The sequence below is a fragment of the Ceratotherium simum genome, chromosome 2 (assembly GCF_057802395.1).
Source record: "Ceratotherium simum simum isolate JZ-2026a chromosome 2, ASM5780239v1, whole genome shotgun sequence".
Lineage (NCBI taxonomy): Eukaryota > Metazoa > Chordata > Mammalia > Perissodactyla > Rhinocerotidae > Ceratotherium > Ceratotherium simum.
The window spans coordinates 87,264,556-87,287,000 of NC_141901.1; the positions used below are offsets into that span (position 1 = coordinate 87,264,556).

Here is a 22,445-nt window from a genome sequence, read left to right on the forward strand (position 1 = left end):
GTTGAGATAGGCCTGTATCGCTATAAACTTCCCTCTTAGAACTGCTTTTGCTGTATCCCATACATTCTGGCATGTCGTATTTTCATTTTCATTTGTCTCTAGGTGTTTTTTGATTTCTTCCTTGATTTCTTCATTAACCCAGTCGTTGTTCAGTAGCATTTTGTTTAATCTCCACGTATTTGTGGCTTTTCTGATTTTCTTCCTATAGTTGATTTCTAGTTTCATACCGTTGTGGTCAGAAAAGATGCTTGGTATTATTTCAATCTTCTTAAATTTATGGAGACTTGTTTTGTGGCCTAATATGTGATCAATCCAGGAGAATGTTCCATGTGCATTTGAAAAGACCATGTATTCTTCAGTTTTTGGATGGAATGCTCTGTACATATCTACTAGGTCCATCTGTTCTAGTGTGTCGTTTAAGGACAATGTTTCCTTATTGATCTTCTGTTTGGATGATCTATCCGTTGGTGTAAGTGGAGTGTTAAAATCCCCTACTAGGGCCGGCCCCGTGGCTTGGTGGTTAAGTGAGCGCGCTCCGCTGCTGGCGACCCGGGTTCGGATCCCGGGCTCGCACCGACGCGCTGCTTCTCCGGCCATGCTGAGGCCGCGTCCCACATACAGCAACTAGAAGGATGTGCAGCTATGACACACAACTATCTACTGGGGCTTTGGGGGGAAAAAATAAATAAATAAAATCTTAAAAAAAAAAAAAAAATCCCCTACTATTATTGTGTTACTGTCTATTTCTGTTTTTATGTCTGTTAATAATTGCTTTATATATTTAGGTGCACCTACATTGGGTGTGTAGATATTTACAAGTGCTATATCCTCCTGTTGGATTGTTCCCTTGATCATTATGTAATGCCCTTCTTTGTCTCTTTTTACAGTTTTTGTTTTAAAGTCTATTTTGTCTGATATGAGTACTGCTACCCCAGCTTTCTTTTCATTGCCATTTGTGTGGAATATCTTTTTCCATCCCTTCACTTTCAGTTTGTGAGTGTCTTTAGGTCTGAAGTGTGTCTCTTGTATGCAGCATATATATGGGTCTTGTTTTTTTATCCAGTCCGCCGCCCTATGCCGTTTAATTGGAGCATTTAGTCCATTGAGGTTTAAAGTAGCTATTGATAAGTATGTACTTACTGCCATTTTTTAACTTTGTTTTTTTTTCTCAGTGTTTTAGTAGTCCTACTCTGTTCCTTTCTTCTTCTATACAGAATTGATGGTCACTTTAGTTTGACCTCTGTCTGAAAGCTGTACTCTTTAACTCCCCTCCTCCCTCCTTTTATGTTTTTGATATCATATCTAACCTCTCTTTTGTGCATTTGTATCCATTGCGTTCTTATCATGGAAATAGATAATTTTTCCTATTTGTGGTCTTCTCTTTTCCCCTTAAATCAGTCCCTTTAACATTTCTTGTAGCACTGGTTTCTTGGTGACAAACTCCTTTAATTTTTGCTTGTCTGGGAAATTTTTGATCTCTCTTTCCATTTTGAATGATAGCCGTGCTGGGTAGAGTATTCTTGGCTGTAAGTTTTTTCCTTTTAGCACTTGAAATATATCGTGCCATTCTCTTCTAGCCTGTAAGGTTTCTGCTGAGAAGTCAGCTGATAGCCTTATGGGGTTTCCTTTGTATGTAACTTGACATTCTCTTGCGGCTTTTAGGATTCTCTCTTTATCTTTAATTCTGGACATTTTGATTATGATGTGTCTTGGTGTGGGCCTCTTGGGGTTTATCTTGTGTGGGGCTCTCTGTGCTTCCTGTACCTGGATGTCTGTTTCCTTCCTTAGGTTAGGGAAGTTTTCATCTATTATTTCTTGAAATAGATTCTCTGCCCCCTTGTCTCAGTCTGCTCCTTCCGGGACACCTATAACACGGATGTTAGTGCGCTTGATGTTGTCCCAGAGGTCCCTTAGACTGTCCTCACTCTTTTTAATTCTTTTCTCTTTTACCTGTTCACCTTGGGTAATTTCTTCTAGTCTTTCATCCAGCTCACAGATCCGTTCTTCTGTATCCTCTACTCTGCTTTTGAGTCCCTCTAATGAATTTTTCATTTCCAGTATCATATTCTTCATTTCTGATTGGTTCTTTTTTATATCTTCCATTTCTTTGTTGACATTCTCACTGAGTTCATCTATTCTTCTCCCCAGATCAGTGAGCATCCTTAACACTCTTAGTTTGAACTCTCTGTTGGGTAGGTTGCTCATTTCTGTTTCACTTAGTTCCTTTTCTGGGGTTTTGTCCTGTTCCTTTACTTGGAATGTATTCTTTTGCCTCCTCATTTTGCCTTTTTCCCTGTGCTTGTGTCTACATATTAGGTAGGTCAGCTACATCTCCTGCTCTTGGATAGGTGACCTTATGTAAGTGATGGCTTAGGAGGCTTCCAGTGTGCTTCCCTCAGTTCTCAATGTTCCAGGGGTGACCCCTATGTGGGCTATGTGTGTCCTTCTGTTGTGGCCTGTTTGCTCTCCCTGTAGGCACCCAGGGAGGCCGCATTATGCTCCTGGGCAGCTGTTGTAATGCTCAGCTGCTTGTAGTTGTTGTGGGCCCTTCAGTCTCTTTATCAGGTGTGGGGAGCCCCAGCACAGTTGGCTGCAAGTTCTAATACCACATTTGTGTTGCAGTATTTCTTTTAAGTGAGTAGGTCCCCAGCGTGGCAGGTTGTTAGGCTCAGGGCCTTACAATTGCTGTATGCCTCTAGCCTATTAGGTCTCTTGTCAGCTCTCTGAGGATTACAGCTGGGTAGGTCTGGCCTCAGGCACAGGAGCACCCAATTGTTTCAGGCTTTGGAAGGTGGGGCAAACCCCCTATGTGGGTCTTTGAGAAGCACAACTCTTCTGCAGCTGACAAGCCCTGCCGCCCACAGGTCCACACACACAATCAATACAGTCCTGCCCCATGTGTGCGCCCCGACCTCCCCAGCGGACCCAGTCTCTCCACGGCGGGAGCCCCACACACTCCACCACCGCCCCACACTCTCCACCCGCTCCTTGTGCATGCCCTGCCCCACTGAAGTCGGCTCAGTTGCCAGGCTGCAGAGAATCCAGTCACCAATCTATGCAGGCCCACACGTTGCTTGAGGGCTTGTTGTTGGGTGTGGCCAGTCTCTAGGGTGGGCTGCCTGCCCTGGCTGAGCTGGATTAAATCAGTGCTCTAGCGGGTGGGGCAGACCCTGGGCTAGCAGGCCCCAGGGAGAACTCCAATGGGGTCTGTGTCAGCACGCTCACACCAGGCCACAGCAATGGCCGCCGCCAATGTCCCAGTCCCTGGAGAGGTCTGACCCCTCACCGAGATGCACTCAGGGCCTATTAGGTGAGTCTCTTTTCACCACAGCACTGTGCACCTTTCTTTCTGGTGATTTTAGGTTGCTTTCCTAAATGGGTGAGTTTACACGTGGGCCGTTTAAGAGCCGGTTTTAGTTTCTTTGTGAACCGGGTTTTCTGGGGGTACTCCCCAATGTTTTAGTAGCAGGCAAAGTCAGATATTATGCCGCTGGTCTCGGTTGTGCTGGGTCCACAAAATGCCCACAGTGGGGCGCTCCCTGGCTCAGGGCCCCGGGCCTCCAGGGAGGGCTGCGTACCTGTGAGCTGCTCCCGGGGGCCGTGAAGCTGGCGGCTTGCAAAGGCAGCGTCCTTCCTCTCCAGAAGGAAGTTTCTGCCTCTTCCACCTCAATTAGGATTGTCCGGTGTTGCAGGAGTTCCTCTTATCCAGTTTTCAGTTCTGTCTCAGGGGTAATTTTTCCACGAGTAGTTGTAAATTGGCTGTGTCCGCGGGAGGTGGTGAGTTCAGAGTCTGCTTACGCCGCCATCTTGACTTCCCTCCAAGCAATGTTTTTTTAATATCTTTTTTTAATTGTGAAATTTTGTTGTACATTGTTGTTTATCAGTCACCATATAAGGGCATCCCTCCACCCCTTGTGCCCATCCCCCACCCCCTAGCCCCTGGTAACCACTGAACGGTTCTATTCTATCTATGCGTGTGTTGGTTTATCTTCCACATATCAGTGAAATCGTGCACTGTTTGTCTTTCTCTTTCTGGCTTATTTCACTTAACGTAACACCCTTCAGGTCCATCCGTGTTGTTGCACATGGGACGATTTTGTCTTTTTTTATGGCTGAGTAGTATACCATTGTATATATACACCACATCTTCTTGATCCAGTCATCAGTCGAGGGACACTTCTGTGGCTTCCATGTCTTGGCTATAGTGAATAATGCTGTGATGAACATAGGGGTGCATAACCCTCTTTGGATTGTTGATTTCGGGTTTGTGGAGTAGATACCCAGTAGTGGGATAGCTGGATCATAAGGTATTTCTATTTTTAATTTTTTGAGGAATATCCATACTGATTTCCATAGAGGCTGCACCAGTTTGCATTCCTACCAGCAGTGAATTAGGGTTCCCATTTCTCCACAGCCTCTCCAGCATTTGTTGCTTTTCGTCTTGGTGATTATAGCCATTCTAACGGGTGTAAGATGATATCTTAGTGTAGTTTTGATTTGCATTTCCTTGATGATTAGTGATGTTGAGCATCTTTTCATGTGCCTATTGGCCATCTGTATATCTTCTTTGGAGAAGTGTCTGTTCATTTCCTCTGCCCATTTTTTTCTCCGGTTCAGTTGTGTGAGTTCTTTATATATTATGGAGATTAATCCCTTGTCAGATATATGGTTTGCAAATATTTTTTCCCAGCTGGTAGGTTCCCTATTCATTTTGATCCTGGTTTCATTTGCCTTGTAGAAGGTCTTGAATCTGATGAAGTCCCACTTGTGTATTTTTTCTTTTGTTTCCCTTGTCTGAGTAGACATGGAATTCAAAAAGATCCCTTTATGGCTGATGACGAGTAGGGTATTGCCTATATTTTCTTCCAGCAGTTTTATAGTTTCAGGTCTCACCTTCAGGTCTTTGATCCATTTTGAGTTAATTTTTGTGTATGGCGAGAGAAGATGGTCTACTTTCATTTTTTTGCAAGTGGCTGTCCAGTTTTTCCAGCACCATTTATTGAAGAGACTTTCCTTTCTCCAGTGTATGTCCTTAGCTCCTTTGTCAAAGATTAGCTGCTCGTAGATAAAAGGTTTTATTTCTGGGCTTTCAATTCTGTTCCATTGATCTGTGTGTCTGTTTTTGTACCAGTACCAGGCTGTTTTGATTACTATCGCTTTGTAGTATATTTTGAAGTCAGGGATTGTGATGCCTCCCACCTTGTTCTTCTTTTTCAGTGTTGCTTTAGCTATGTGGAGTCTTTTGTTCCCCCATATGATGTTAGTATTCTTTGTTCTGTTTCTGTGAACAGTGTCCTTGGGATTCTGATTGGGATGGTATTGAATCTGTAGATTGCTTTAGGTAGTATGGACATTTTAACTATGTTTATTCTTCCAATCCAAGTGCATGGAATATTTTTCCATTTCTTTATGTCATCACTGATTTCACTCAATAATGTCTTATAGTTTTCATTGTATAGGTCTTTCACTTCCTTGGTTAAATTTACTCCTAGATATTTTATTCTTTTTGTTGCAATTGTAAATGGGATTGTCTTCTTGAGTTCTCTTTCTGTTAGTTCATTGTTGGTATATAGAAATGCAACTTATTTCTGTAAGTTCATTTTGTACCCTGCCACTTGGCTGTAGTTGTTGATTATTTCTAATAGTTTTCCAATGGATTCTTTAGGGCTTCCTATTTATAAGATCGTGTCATCTGCAAACAGCAAGAGTTTCACTTCTTCATTGCCTATTTGGATTCCTTTTATTCCTTTTTCTTGCCTAATTGCTCTGGCCAGAACCTCCAGTACTGTGTTGCATAAGAGTGGCGAGAGTGGGCACCCCTGTCTTGTCCCTGTTTTCGGAGGGATGGCTTTCAGTTTTTCCCCATTGAGTATGATGTTGGCTGTGGGTTTGTCATATATGGCCTTTATTATGTTAAGGTGCTTTCCTTCTGTACCCATTTTGTTGAGAGTTTTTATCATAAATGATGCTGGATCTTGTCAAAAGCCTCCTTTGCATCTATTGAGATGTTCATATGGTTTTTATTCCTTGTTTTGTTAAGATGGTCTATCACATTGATTGATTTGCAGATGTTGAACCATCCCTGTGTCCCTGGTATAAATCCCACTTGATCATGGTGTATGATCTTTTTAATATATTGCTGTATTCAGTTTGCTGATATTTTGTTGAGAATTTTTGCATCTATGTTCGTCAGAGTTATTGGTCTGTAGTTTTCCTTCTCGGTATTATCTTTGTCTGGCTTTGGTATCAGGGTGATGTTGGCCTTGTAGTATGTGTTTAGAAGTGTTCCATCTTCCTCTATTTTTTGGAATAGTTTGAGAAGGATAGGTATTAAAATATTATTTGAATGTTTGGTAAAATTCTTCAGAGAAGCCATCTGGTCCTGGACTTTTATTTTTTGGGAGGTTTTTGATTACTGTTTCAATCTCTTTACTTGTGATTGGTCTATTCAGGTTCTCTATTTCTTCTTGATTCTGTTTTGGGAGGTTGTATGAGTCTAGAAATTTATCCATTTCTTCTAGATTGTCCAATTTGTTAGCATATAGTTTTTCATAGTAGTCTCTTATAATCTTCTGTATTTCTGTGGTATCTGTTATAATTTCTCCTTTTTCATTTCTAATTTTATTTATTTGAGCCTTCTCTCTTTTTTTCTTGGTGAGTCTGGCTAAGGGTTTGTCAATTTTGTTTATCTTCTCAAAGAACCAGCTCTTTGTTTCATTGATCCTTTCTACAATTTTTTGAATTTCAATTTCATTTATTTCTGCTCTGATTTTTATTATTTCTCTCCTTCTGCTGACTTTAGGCTTTGTTTTTTCTTCTTTTTCTAATTCTGTTAGGCATAGTTTGAGGTTGCTTATTTGGGCTTTTTCTTGTTTGTTAAGGTGGGCCTGTATTGCTATGAGTTTCCCTCTCAGGACTGCTTTTGCTGCATCCCATATGAGTTGGTATGGTGTATTTTCATTTTCATTTGTCCCCAGATATGTTTTGATTTCTCCTTTAATTTCATAAATGATCCATTGGTTGTTGAGTAGGATGTTGTTGAGTCTCCACAGCTTTGTCACTTTCCTGGTTTTTTCCTTGTAGTTGATTTCTGACTTCATGGCATTATGGTCTGAAAAGATGCTTATTATGATTTCAATCTTCTTAAATTTATATAAGCATGCCTTGTTTCCCAACATATGGTCTATTCTTGAGAATGTTCCATGTGTGCTTGATAAGAATGTGTAATCTGCTATGTTTGAATGGAGTGCTCTGTATATGTCTGTTAATTCCATCTCATCTAGTTTTTCGTTTAGGTCCATTATTTCCTTATTTATTTTCTGTCTGGATGATCTGTCCATTGATGAGAGTGGGGTGTTAAGATCCCCTACTATTGTTGTGTTGTTGTTAATATTCCTTTTAAGTTTGTTAATAGTTGCTTTATGTACCTTGGTGCTCCTGTATTGGGTGCATATATATTTAAAAGTGATATGTCTTCTTGGTGAAGTGAGCCTTTTATCATTATATATTGCCCGTCTTTGTCTCTCATTACCTGTTTTATCTTGAAGTCAACTTTGTCTGATGTAAGTATGACAACACCTGCTTTCTTTTGTTTGCCATTAGCTTGGAGTATTGTCTTCCATCCTTTCACTCTGTTCTTGTGTTTGTCTTTAGAGCTGAGATGTGTTTCCTGGAGGCTGCATGTTGTTGGATCTTGTTTTTTAATCCATCCCACCACTCTGTGTCTTTTGATTGGAGAGTTCAGTCCATTTACATTTAGGGTAATTATTGATATATGGGGGCTTGTTGTTATTTTATTGCTCTTTTTCTGGTTCTTTTGCATTTCTTTTATTTCTCGTTCTGTGTGTTTCAGACTACCAATTAAGTTTGGTATTTCTGTAGGGGCTTCTCTTAGTTTTCTCTTTCTTTATCCTGTGTGATTTTGTTCTGATTATTTGTTTAGTGGTTACCATGAGGTTTGTATAAAAAATCTTGTGGATGTGATAGTCCATTTTTTGATGGCCTCTTATTCCCTTAGACTAAGTCGATTAGATCTCTTTCCTCTTCCCCTTCTAAATTATTGTTGTCACATCTTATTCCTTCTTGTGTTGTGAGTTCGTGTTTAACATGATGAGGTTATATTTATGCTTAGTGCTTACCTTCCCTTGATCTTTGATTTTATAATTAAGTGTTTGCTAATCTATTTTGATAGAGGACTGCAATTTTTCTGGTTTTGTCTACCTGTTTTCCTCCTTGTTCAACACTTTGAGTCCCCTTTGTCTTTTTTTTCTCAGAGATGAGGGCCTTCTTGAGCACTTCTTGTAGTGGGGGTCTTGTGGCAATGAACTCCCTTAGCTTTTGTGTATCTGGGATAGTTATTATTTCTCCATTATATCTGAAGGATATTTTTGCTAGATAGAGTATTCTTTGCTGAAAGTTTTTGTCCTTCAGAATTTTGAATACATTGTTCCACTCTCTCCTAGCCTGTAAGGTTTCTGTTGAGAAATCAGCTGAGAGCCTGATAGGAAATCCTTTGTATTTTTTTTTTTTGTCTAGCTGCCTTTAATATTTTTTCTTTGTCATTGACTTTTGCCAGCTTTACTACTATGTGCCTTGGAGAGGGGCTTGTCGTGTTGATATATTTAGGAGATCTATTTATTTCATTCACTGGTATTTCCAGCTCCTTTCCCAGGTTTGGGAAGTTCTCAGATATTATTTCTTTGAACAAGTTCTCTGCTCCTTTTTCCCTCTCTTCTCCCTCTGGAATACCTATAATCCTTATGTTGGATTTCCTAATTGAGTTGGATATTTCTCGGAGGGTTTCTTCATTTCTTTTTAGTCTTAGTTCTCTTTCCTCCTCCATGTGGAGCATTTCTGCATTGCTGTCCTCAATATTGCTAATTCTTTCCTCCATATTGTCAGCTCTGATGCTTAAGGCTTCCAAATTTGTCTTTATCTCCTCTATTGTGTTTTTCTTCTCTAAGATTTCTGATTGGTTTTTTTTTTATAGTTTCAATCTCTTTTGTGAAGAAACTCCTGATTTCATTGAATTGTCTGTCTGTGTTTTCTTGTATTTCATTAAGCTTTTTTATAATGGCTATTTTGAATTCTCTATCATTAATGTTATACTTTTCTGTGCTTTCCGGGTTGACTTCTGGGTGCTTGTCATTTTCCTTATGGTCTAGAGATTTAATATATTTTTGCATGGTGCCTGTCGGTGTTGGCTTACTTTTCCTCATAGTGAAAATATATGGTCACAGTTTCCTCTTGCTGCCACTGGGTGGGAGTCAGGGACTATGTATTCTGGCCCGCCTCAATCTGAGGGCACTCTCGTTGGCACCTGGCTGATCTGAAGTGTGGCTGAGTGGAGGCTGCTCGGGGGAAAGCGTGGGACCAGCTTGAGCTGGAGCGTGGGAACAGCTGGGACTGGAGCGCAGCTAGGCCAAAGCAACTGGGGCTTGGGTGCTTGTGGGTTGAAGCAGCTGCAGGTGAAGTGCTGCTGGGCCAAAGAAACAGGAGCTGGAGCACTGCTGGGCTGAAGAAGCTGGAACTGGAGTGCACTGGGCCGAAGAAGGAAGAGCTGGAGCACTGCTAGGCCAAAGAAGCAGGAGCTGGAGTGCCATTGGGCCGAAGAAGCTGGAATTGGAGTACAGTGGGCCGGAGAAGCTGGAACTGGAGTGCAGTGGGCCGAGGAAGCTGGAACTGGAGTGCGGTGGGCTGACCTTGCTGGTGCCAAGTCAGCTTGAGCCTTAGCACAGGCCAAGCCGAAGCACCTGGAGCCAGGGGGAGGGGGGCCGTCAGGCCGAAGGAGCTGGTGCCGCGGCACGGGGAAGCTGGGGCCATGGCTTGGTCCAGCTGGAGCAGCTGGGGTTGTGGTGTGGTGGGGCCTGAGCTGCCGCTGCCTCTGATGTGGGGGTGCAGGCTCACTCTGCTGTTGGTCGGGCCTGGGCACCTGGGGGCCACTGCCTGTGGGGGTGGTGCTGAGCTGAAGCACCGCGGTGCTGAAGCACCAGTCGGTTGGGCCGGGTGGGGGAGGGGCACTTACTTTGCCTCCCTGATCTCAGAAGTTTCTCGCCTCGCTGTTGCTCTTTGCTCTCCTGAGGGGCTAGCTTGTTGAAACTACCCTCGCAACAGTTCCACTCTCTCTGTAGGGGGATCCCCTTGGGCTGTGAGGGGTCTTGGAGAGTGCCGGTTTTCACGTGGCAAGCTGCCCCTCCCCCTCCTCTGAGAGCCGCGTGGTCTCAGTCTCTGGGTTGCAGTCCTTGGGGAAGGAAGGGAGCTCCTCTTAGCTCCTTCCACTTACTCTGGGGATTCCAACACCTCAACCCTCAGGTGTATGGCTGCCTGGCTGTCTGAGACATCCCCTGTGTTGTGTGAATAGCTTCTATTGGAATGTGAATGTCCTTTTTGTTCTGTTAGAGGGGGAGAGTTCAATGGGAGAAGCTTCCTCCGCCGTGATGCTGACATCACTCTGATACAATTTAAATCTTGACACAACCTGTGTTAGTCTCTGAATAACTTTTCCTTAAAGTCAGAAGCAAAATTTAGGGCCAACTTTGGAACACTAATTTGAAGGTCCTATAAAATATAATTGTTAGTCATATCTATTTTCAATTTGAAATAACCACTATTTATAAGAAATAAATAAGAGGCCAAGAAAAATGAGTTTATTTTAATTCTCTAATATTAATTAGGCCCTTCATTGTGTGAGGCATTGTACTAGGCACCATTAATACCACAGTGAATGAAACAGATATATTCCCCAAACTTATGAGTGTGCATAATATACGCTGACAATTAGAGTACTTGGTGGAAGTGTTTAGATAAGAGAAGTACAGAATAAACTGTGGAACCTCTTTTAGGGCCCCAAACTCATACTTAATTATCAGGGAAGACTTTGTATAGGAAATGATGTCTAAGTAATGATCTAAAAAATGAGTGAGAGTTAGATGAAAGTGAAGGGTAGGGGTTTGGAGAGGATTCCAGGTAGAGGGAAGAGAAAAGTCTAGAGGCAAGTGAAATCCTGGTAAGAGTCTAGACATGAAAATTGTTCAGCGTGGTTTGAGTTTAGATTGCAAAGAGATGGAAGAGGAGGAGGGAAGAGAACTAAAGAAAAGTCAAATTATTCAGCATCATATAAGCCAAGATAATATATTTGGACCGTATACTAAAACAGGGGTTCTAAAGCTGGGTTCCTTGGCCTTGAAGGGAGTCATGGATGAGCTTCAGGGAATTGCTTGTGAAAATTTTGTGCATAAGCAAATTCTCAAAGGGTTTGGAAAAGTGACTCTCCTTAAGAACAAAAATCTGTTCTTTGATGTCCATCCTCCACCAACATACTATAACTGTTTGTGAAATGTTACAAGTTGAACCTTGGCAACTTTATTCATTCATAAATTCATATATTTAACAAATATTTATTGAATTTTTCATAGGCAAGGGATACAGTGGTGAATAGAGAAGACAGACTTCTAAAAGGGGAGGACAGAAAATAAATAAGCAACAAATGACTGAGATTTCATAGTAATAAGCACTATAAAGAAACTAAAGTAAGGGTCTTGATAGAGAGGAAGGCTTCCCTGAGGAAGTAACATTTGAGCTAAATCTTGAATTGGCAAGAAACTGAAATAGCTAGTGCAAAGGCCCTGAGACAGAATTGATTTGATGTATTTGTTAAATAGAAGGAAGACCAGTGTGGCTGAAGTCTAAGTAGTTGCTGGGAGAGTAGAACAAATTAGGATGTGACATTGGAGAAATGGGCCAGGAATCAGGTCATGTAGGTCATGGTCAGGAATTTGGATTTTATTCTCAGTGTCATGGGAAATTGTTGAATGAATTTAGGAGTAACATTACATGATCTGATTTATGTTAAGGAAGAAAAAATTGTAGGGAAGGGAATTGTGAAATAGGGAGACTAGTTAGCAACCTGTTGCAGTAGTTCAAGTGAGAGATGATTTTGTCTTAAACTAGGATGGTAATAATGGAAATGGAGATTAGTATATAAATTTGAGATGTATTTTGGGGCAATATGCAGCTGCCTGTGTGTGGGCATGGAAAGATACTGATCTGCAGTGGATAAGATTCTCCAAATACAAATACCTCTAAAAGGAAAATACCAAAGATATTTCAACAGAATTACTTGAGGAATCTGTCTGGCAGACAAAACCAAGTCAGGATATGTGAGTTTAAACCTTAACCCTGTCATTTGTGACCTTGGGCCAACCTGTGATTCACCTTCTTTGGGTCAATTTTCTCATCTAAAACATGAAGTTAATAAAATGTGAAAGCAACTGACACACCTGGTACCAAGTAAATTTTGTTTAGTTTTAAATGAACAGTAAATTCAGTAACAACCAAATGATCTTTGAGAATGGGTAGCTGAAAGGGGAGGTGAGAAGAGAATTTACAGGAAAAAATATCATTTTCACCAAAAGCAAAATTGCTACCTTTCTTATTATGGGTGCTCCACATTGAAAATTTGCTTTCAGGACCCCATTAAACATGGTCTTGACTGTTCCTTTTGTTTCTATATTCAGAACTGCACACACACAAGCTAGTCGGTGAGGAGATTTCCAATGCTGTGTAAACAATGTAGTCTGGCTTCTGAAAACTCATTCGGCATATATTACATGTATTGATATTCAAATATTCACGTGAACTTCCCAGCAAGCTCACAGTGATTATGACCTTCACAATCACCTTAATTGGCCCAGCCCCTCTCCAAGAGTGTGCCCAGGAGTCACTGAGGATGAGCTCAGACCTTTGTGGCTGTGTGTTTACAAATCCTCTCTTCTTTTCTCTTTTCTATTTGCTGTGAAAGCTTTCCAGTTAAAAGTAACTCTAAGAAGCAGGTTTGGGGCGGTTGTGTAGAACAGGGACTCAAAAAGCTTTAATTAGATACCTACTTTGTAAAAACTAGGGCCTAGTATTGTTTATGTATTTCTTTAAAAAATTATTTGAGTTATCTTTTGCTCTCTTATCTTAAGCAATTAGTCAGTGTTAAATAAAATTGTGGCTTAGTTAATGTTTTAGAAATAGGGGTTCTTTGTCATACTGCCATACTGGTATAAAATCAAAGAAACACCACATGCCTTTGTTACTCCCTTGGTATAGAAACAAGGCTCTTGAATTGGATGAGAGGTGGCGTGGGTGGAGAGTGTGGGAGAAAGGTATTTGATGGCATACATAAACTTTCCCAGTTGGAAAGTCTGGTATTCTCAGCTTGCTCCCAGAATCCTGTAAATGGACTTAAAGCTGCATGGCCAAAGCTGATCTGGAAGGAACCTGCTAGAAATAAGCAAATGTTTCAAAAATCTTAAAGGAAAATAAATGCTTTTAAGATTTCAGAAACCTTAAAAGAAAACATGCTTTTAGCTTGTGCCTGTGAATATTATCTAACTAGTATTTGGATAAACTGGGCAGTGCTCCTGTGGACAAGGTTTTGAATCTTAATTTTGATCATTCTCCAGATTGCTGCTCAGATATCTCTCCCTTCATCCATGTTGATATATTTTAAGGAAAAAAACCCTTGATTCTGGTCACCTGAGCTTTCCACACTGCTGGAATATTCCTTTGAATAACAGGGCAGGAAATCTTCCTATAAAGTAAGGTATTTGGATAAGTGAAGTTTGCCCTAACAGGGGTGTCTCTCATGCTCTTTTGACATATCCCCTTTCATTCTTTTACCCTACAGTGTGATAAAAGATAATTAAAAAAAAAAAGTAAAATCATGCCTCTCATACAGATATAAAATGAACATGTGTTAAAGATTTTGTTTAAGTGGTTCAATGAGGAAACCAGGCAGATGTTATAACAGTCGAAAGAGAATCTGTAAAACAGATGGATTTATAGATCAGGAGTATTGAAACAAACATGCAAATGAAGGCAAAGCTGGTTTTTCCAGAGTTGGGGAGGGAAGTCCAATAAATCTCTATCTGACAGGACAGAATTTGCATCTTTATCAGTTACCTACGTTTTTACAGAGTTGTAAAATAGCTTAAAGACACTGAAAGACTAAAATCAGATAACCTAAAGTGGTATCTTCTAGACAATGCATGGTTTTCCAGTGAAGGTCAAAATTTCTTCTACATTTTTTCTTTCATTTCTTCTTCAAATTTATTCATAATTTAGAGCAGAGTAAGTATTACCTAAGTATGGCAAGTATCGTCTGCAGTGCAATCTTTGATCAATTGACAATGGCTGCCTCAACCTTTTGAGGTTTATAGGTTTAACAGGGAAGAGTGCCGCAAAGATGAGCAATGTCTGTCAAGGGCAATGGTATAGTAAATAGTGTCATTTGTGCAGGTATTTGCCACTCTGTTATAGAAGAATGTCATCTGTAAACTAATTTACCCTGGAATATTATGGATTCATTGTGGTATTCCTCCCAGAGTATTTACATGTAAAAAGAAGAAAGGTAGTTTGGAGGAAAATATTTAATTCCTTTTTTCTTTTGCATATATGAAATTGCATACTTTGGAAAAGTTTAAATGGTAAAAAATTCAAGCATTACAAAGTGGAACCCAGTGAAAAGTTAAGTCTCCCACACCTGCTTACTGGTTCCTCTGTTTCTCTTAAAGCAACTGCTGGTTGCCAGTTTCTTGTGTATCCTTCAAGAGATATTACATACAAAGGTTGGACACAAAATCCATTGGATATTAGTAGAAATTATTTTATTTAGATTTATGTTGTTTGTTTCTTTCTAGTCTTTGTATAGATTTTAACTTTTCTCCGTGTTCTGCTTGACAAGTTTTTCCATGTTGATTAATTCTAAGTAATTAGAGTGGTCCCATAGTTATTTTCAAGGTCTTCAACTGTTAAGTGGAATTCCTATGAATGAGACTGTGAAAGAGAAATTTCTTAAGTGTGCCTTTGTTTTTTCTTAAAGTGTTCTTTTTTTTTGAATCATGAAATATTCTAAATATATAGAAGTTCAGAAAATAATGTATAGACATTCATGTACCCACCACAGATTATAGGTTTAGAAATTTTAGCAGATCCCTCTTAAAAATAAATAAATCTTAGTGAGATAAAGTTTCACTCTCCTAGCACATCCTTTTCTCTCTTGCACCAAAGGAAACTACAGTAGTATTCTGGGGTGAAGATTTATCATTTCTATGCATATTTTTTACTGCATATGTATATATCCTGAAAATACATGCATACATGCATATATTATGCATGCATATATATATATACACACACAAGCACTGATATGTACTCAGAATTTTATATTATCCAGCTCTATGTATCCTTTTGAAACTTTATTAATATTATTTTTTGAAATTTATCTGTAGTGATACACTAGATACAGTTAATTTATTTTAATTACTGTATAGTGTTAGAAGATAAACTGAGGCATATTAAAAATTGTAAGAATTTTTTTGAGCAAAAGTTGATTCAAATTGGGCAGTGCCAAACCAGAAGTAGTTAGGAGTGCTCTACCAACAGGAACTAGGGGAAAGACTTGTATAGAGAAGAGGCAGAAGCAAAGCAAGGAAATTATTTGATTGGCTATAGCTTAAGGAGTTGCCTTATTTGGAAAATAGTTGGCTGTTTGTGATTGATTGTCCTTAGGTTTTGAGGCATTTCAGGCTTAGGTTTTGGTTTGCTTACGCAGTCTGCTAAGGCATTAGAACCACCTCAGTCTAATGGCCTCCTTGCTTAATTAATTTAACAATAGATTTTATTGTATGAATAAACACAGTTTATTTTCTATCCCGAACTGGGGGACTATTAGGTTAATGTCACTTTTTTGTTGTCAAAAGTATTCCAATAAACATCTCTTTTCATGTCTCCTTGTATATATGTGCAGTTTCTTTTTTAGAAACCTAGAAGTGAAATTGCTGTGTTCTATAATATATACATCTTCACATATAGTACATATTGTTAAATTACCTCTTCAAAGTGGTTGTACCAGTATATACTTCAACAGCAACTTATAACTATACTTTCCCTAAATCCTCACTAATTCTTAGTGTTTTCGGATTTACTACGTTTCGCCAATCTGGAGACTATTGTTATTTAATTTTTATTTTCTGGTTTATTAATGAGGTTGATCATCTTCTCATTGTCCATTATAGATTTTTCTTCCCTGAATTGTCTTTTTAACTATTGAGTTGCTTGACTTTTTCTTATTGATTTGAAGGAACTTGTAAAATATTCTGGATATGAATACTTTTGTGATTAAAAAGATTTCAAATTTCTGGGGTCGGCCCCGTGGCACAAGCAGTTAAGTGCATGCGCTCTGCTTCAGCGGCCCGGGGTTCACAGGTTCGGATCCTGGGCGTGCACTGATGCACCGCTTGTTAAGCCATGCTGTGGCAGCATCCCATATAAAGTAGAGGAAGATGGGCACAGATGTTAGCTCAGGGCCTATCTTCCTCAAGAAAAAAGGGGAGGATTGGCATCGGATGTTAGCTCAGGGCTAGTCCCCCCTCACAAAAAAAAAAAAAAGATTTAAAATTTCTTTTACCAGTGTGAGGATTATCTTTTAATTTTGTTTATTGTACTTTTTGACATACAGGAGCTTATAATTTTAATTTTGGTTTATCTTTTCTTCTATGATTTGTGCCCTGTTGGGGTGGTTATAAGAAATTCTTTCCTAATTATTGTGGCTTTATAATGTGTCAGTTTTGCTAGGCTGAACTTCATTTCCCAGAATTTCCTTCTGTGTGTTTCCAGGTAGGTAGGCCAAAAGAGAGATTCTTGTGTGAGATTTGGAGGGCTGAAGTTAAGCAATAGGCATTTTATATAGGTCATACACTTTTATCATATATTTGATAGATCACCTCAGCGGCAGGAAGCAGCAGTCAGGCTATATCTGCTTTATTTTTTCCTGGATCCTCCTTGAGCTTCTCTAACACCTCAGTCAGATGTGTGTGTTTTAGCTCCGTGAAGAAGAGCCTCAGTTTCTATAGGACACCTATAGAGGCAACAAGAACTGACAGAGATTTTAGCCTGTCCTCGTTGGTTCCAACTCGTGCTTATAAGTTCCCCACTTCACATTTATTTTCCTTCTCGACTTTCTGCTCTGTGGACTTCAAGCTCCAACATAACCTGGGAAGACAATAGGCTTACAGAAACTGGTTAACCAGCTTCCACAATCACATAAGGTCAAATCCCTGTAACAAATCTTTGTATATATGTGTATGTATCTTCTACTGCTTCTCTGATTGAAACCCTGACTGATACAGTATTTTTATGTCATAAAGTCTTCTACAGTTTTTTGTAAGAGTTTTATTTTTCACACATATTTAGTCCATCCAAAATTTACATTTTTGTACAGTAAGTTACACATACAAAAATTTTCTCTTTTTTTAATATGGGTAGCTATTTGTCCATCCTTTTCCCACTGATTTGTAATGTCACCTCTGTCTTAAACAAAATACCCATATGTATGCACATGGACTTTTTAATTCATTCTGTTTCATTAGTCCACTTAGCTGTACATAGCACATTGTCAGAATTATTTTGCCTTATAGGTGGTCTTGAAACCAGGTGGATAAGTCCTCATTTTATCCTTTCTCTGCAAAATTATAGTTATTTTTGGCTCTCTGTACTAACATAGGAATTTTAGTGTAAACTTGTCACGTTCCATGAAAAAATTGAATTTGTCTGTAGTAATGCTTACTATATAGATCAAATTAGGGAGAATTATGCTGTTAACTCCAAGACCTCCTTCTATATATTTTGTTAGATTTACGCCCAGGTATTTCTTCTTTTTTTTTTTTTGGTTCTAAGGTAAATGGTACTGTGGTTTTTATTTTGTTTTGGTGAGAAAGATTGGCCCTGAGCTAACATCTGTTGCCAATCTTCCTCTTTTTGCTGAGGAAGATTAGCCCTGAGCTAACATCTGTGCCTATCTCCTCTATTTTGCATATGGGACACCACCACAGCATGGCTTAATGAGCAGTGCATAGGTCCGCGCCTGGGATCCAAACCTGCCAACCCCGGGCTGCTGAAGCAGAGCGCATGAACTTAACCAGTATGCCACTGGGGCAGCCCCTGAGGGTATTGTGTTTTTAATGTCAAAATCCAATTGTTTATTGCTGGTATGAAAGAAAGCAATTCACTTTTTGAACCATTTTATATTAATCTTGCATCCTACAATCTTGCTATAATCGCATACTAGTTCCAGGAGTTTTTTTGTTGTTCATTTTTTAAGGTTTTTCTGTATAGACAGTTGTGTCATCTGTGAACAAAGATAGTTTTATTTCTTCCTTCCCAATCTGTATACCTTTTATTATTAACTGTATACCTGTTCTTATTACATTAGCTAGGACTTCCAGTATGATGTTGAAAGGAATGAGAAGAGTGAGAGGGGATATCCTTGCCTTGTTCCTGGTCTTAGTGAAAGCATCTAGTCCTTTCTAAGGACCTTTTTCATTTCCATAGCCAGACATGATGTACTAGGCCTATAAATAGGCCTGTAGGAATGTGCTGGTAAGGTGTGGGGGAGGGGCACATTCTTTAGTCCTGTGATATAGGTCTCAGTCTTTTAGTGAGTCTGTGCCTTTGGACTGTGAACTTCACATGTGCTCCTGAGTTTTTTTCCTACCCCCTTAAGTGGGATAGGATGGCTAGAGTGGGCTGCACTTGGGTATTTCCCTTCCCCCACATCAGTTAGGTTTTGATAATACCCCAGCAGGTTAGGCTCTAGTTAACTAGTTTCCCCTGAAGGCAGGCCTTGTTGAGAACAGAGTGCTCTGGTACATTTCAAAATGCTTCCTTTTCCCTTCCCTGTGCTGGAAGCCTGAGGGAATTTTTTTTTGTGATGTTAGCTATGGGAAACTGGTCTAGCTCCTAGAGGTAAATCTCACAATATTCTGAGGCCCCCTCTGTGACTGGGTCTCCCTGGAGTTTCTAACTCTCAGAGTTGTCTGCAGTGAGTCTCCAGGAATTCATTAATTATAGTTCAGGTTTTCATAACCTGGCACTGGTTGCCATAGTGGTTTCTGCTTGTGAGTTTCTGCTCTGGTAACTGTGACTGCCTCTGTTTGCCTATCTGTCTCTCTAATCTTGGGGCACAGTGGTTTGTCCTATGTCCTCCCCTCTCTTAGAGATCCAAAAAGTGCTGTTGATTTTTGTTGTTCAGCTTTTACTTTTTGTTGGGATTGAGTGGCTACTTTCAAGCTCGTTACGTGTGGAAGCAAAAACCGAAAGTCTTATACCTCTCATTTTTATCCTCATTTTTGAACAGGACTGTCTCTTGTGGTTGACCTCTCTCTGTCTCTCTATTGTATATGAGTGTATACATATATATAAGGAAACATATACATTTGTACAAGGGAAGATAATTTGTCTACTTAATTCCTAGGTCTTCAGATTGAAAGAAGAATCGTATGTGATTCTTCTTTCCTCATGCATACCTGGACCTTATTTAAGTGATGATATCCTGTACTTCAAACCAGAGCCTAATTCTGTAACAGGATGAGATTTTGGAGGTAATGGGAATGACTGAGTGTATTTTACTTATGGGAAGAACATGAATCATTAGGGAACAGAGGGTAAATTAGTAGTCTGTTATGTTGTTCATCGCCAATGGACCATGCCATCTGGTATTCACACTCTTGTGTAGCTCTTTCCCTTGACTATGGGCAGGCTTAAAGACTGCTTTGAACACTATAATGTAGGTTAGAGACCTAGGACTTCTGAATTCAGGCATTAAGAAAATTTGGCAGCCCCCATTTTTTACCTTTTGGGAGCCCTGAACTGCTACAGAAGAACTCCAGCTGCCATGTTGGAGAGGTCACATGGAGAGGAAGAGGCCTTAAGACTATTTAGAGGAAAATTGAGGAACCTAGATGATTGTGAGAACCATGGCCCCAGACAAAAGATCTCACTTGAGTCTACTTACTCTACTTACTCTCCAGCTATTTGATCCATTCTAGCTGAGGTACTAGTTATGTGAGTGAAGAAGCCATCTTGGACATGCCAATACCAGCATTCATAAAGTAGGGTAGAAATGAGCCATTCTGGTTGTGCCCTATTCAAATTCCTGACTCACAAGCCTGAGGAATAATAAAGGATATGTATACCTATCTAACACAGATACTTCAAATACCACTGAATTTGTTGAGTCACAAAGTCCAAATGGCAGGGAAGCTTGCACTCAGCCTGGATTTGTTAAGGAATCCACTCAAAACTGGCAATCTTATGGGCTACTTAGTGACTGGTTAGAAAATCACAACAAATGTGGCACATATTACCTCCAAAACCTAAGAACACCCACCAAATGTTGTGCCTCTTCTTCACTGTGAGCAGTGTAAGGTTAAAAATTAATCCCATCTTGCGGGTTTATCTCCTGGACCTCTTGTTATTTCAGCTCTGTATCAGGCAGTGTCCAATCAGGAGACCAAAACCACATGGTAATTTGAACAGAAGTTTAATATAAGCAGTTATTAACTCTAATAGGCAATTGGAGTAATGACTAGAATTGGGTTAGAAGAACTCTAAAGAGTACTGAAATAGCAGGCATGGGGAGCAGCTACTATCCCTAGGGCTAAGATGGAGCATCCAAAGAAGAGCCTCTCTACCACTCTGGGCTGAGATCCAGCTCTTCTTGGAGAGGATGCAGTTCACTGGATGGTGGAGGAGTTTCCTGAGGTGATGTGCCAGTAGGACTCACTGAGAATATGCTTTCTCGGAGCTGGAGAAAGCTGTCCATGGAGAGATGGTTCACCTCAGAACCTACTGCAAAGCTTCCCAAGGGCTGCTACAGGAAGTCTTCCAAAGGGAGGTGCCATATTTCAGAAACCATTGCAAAGATGTCCTAGGAGGAGCCATTCATGGATGGTGCCAGATGCTGTTAGCTCCAGGTACTGCTGAGCCTCATGTCCTTCAGCAGCTGAGCACTGCAGAAGTCACCTTAGAGGGCACTGAGGGAAGCCATTCACAGGGGTGTGTCATACATTATTGGCCTATAGAAATATACTACATATAGTACTATACTATAGCAGCTGTTCACACTGCAGAGCCTTCCAAGAGGAGCATACTGGGACTAGGTACAGAGCCCCTTCCTCCTCTAGTGCCTTCTGCTGACAAAGTTTAACACAGTGCCAGCTTGCAAAGGAGAAATATTTACAGGTTGCATAGCAGGCAGTGAAGGGTGGATTTGTATCTAAGAGGCACTAAATTAGTAACTGGAGCACCAACCATTACATATTTATTTCTATTAATTCTATATAAAGGAAGTAACCTAAATTAGAACCTAAATTAGTAACCTAAATTAGTAACCAAAATTAGAAATTTTGTGGATATCTTGTTTCACATCTGCATACTGATTACAATAAATATTTTCATTTTAATATCATTTTTATCAATGATTCAGGGGTATATAAATCAAATTTATGTGTGACTCAAAGCTGGAAGAACTAGCTAACAAACTGGGTACTGGCACACAGTGGGTATTCCAATAAATATTTGTTAGATAAATGGTTAAGTGAATGGATAACTGTATTATCGTTTAAAAAGATTTCAAAAGACTCAAAGCCAACTTGACATTTTAATGTGTTCAAAAATTAATTGCAGTAATAGGATGGAGGACGAGTATAGGGGGTCTATATGACAATCGTTGAAAAAGACAGAAGGGTTTTAGGTGACTATAAGCTCAAAATGAGCTAAATGAAAGAAAGGGAAAAAAAATCTAGGCGGATTCCAGATTCCAGATGTCAGGTTAGTTTCTCTTTTAGAGATTCCTCTGGTAAAATGGTAGTATCTGCCCATAGCTATCTTTTGAGAAGCGTGAATCTGCTTTGGGGCTCAGTGGAAAATAGTTAGTGATTGATTAGCATTATATGAGTGTGGGAGGGAGCAGTATCAAGTGAGATCATGGCTTTAATCTTGCCGACTGGTAGGTCAACTTCTGCAATATTGTGTTCTATGCTGGATATCACATTTAAGGGTTACATTGAAGCAAATGTTTTTACTATTTTTAGTATTTGATGAATGTTATGAACTTTGTCTCAGAAGAATGCACATTGCATATATATGTAAAATTTTGTATGCAATTGAAAAAGGTTCATGGAATCTAGATTAAGAATTCCTGAGTTGGAGGATATGGGAAAATATATCTTAAATAATAATTAATAGGAGCTACATTTAATGAACAGTTCTATGGGTCAGTGCCTCTACTAGGCAATATCATATATAGTATCTCCTGTAAGATGCAACAACAATCTTGCAAAATAGGTAGTATTACTTCCATTTTGCAATAGATACATTTTGTAATTCACTCAGAGTCACACAATGGCACATCTGGAATTCCAACTCAGCTGCCTCTCACTCAAAGCTCATTGTTTCCATTTTCTATAAAGGAACATATTTTGCATATAATGCTTAATAAATGTTTGAAAGGTAAGTAAATGAAAAGCTGCCATGTGCAAGATATCTTATTTTGTATTGCTCTGGAAGGAATGCATGGGTAGAACTTATATGGAGTGATATTTGATATTTGAAATTTATTT

At 39.7% G+C, this 22,445-nt stretch overlaps 1 long non-coding RNA gene across 1 annotated transcript in view; it reads left to right on the forward strand.

Moving 5' to 3' along the window:
• The first annotated feature begins 3,217 nt into the window (after window positions 1-3,217).
• The window catches only part of LOC147918087 (uncharacterized), a 111,702-nt gene continuing 92,474 nt past the window's right edge, over window positions 3,218-22,445 (forward strand). The window contains exon 1 of the long non-coding RNA XR_015556359.1: window positions 3,218-3,310. This is a non-coding gene — a long non-coding RNA (uncharacterized LOC147918087). The remainder of the gene's footprint in view (window positions 3,311-22,445) is intronic.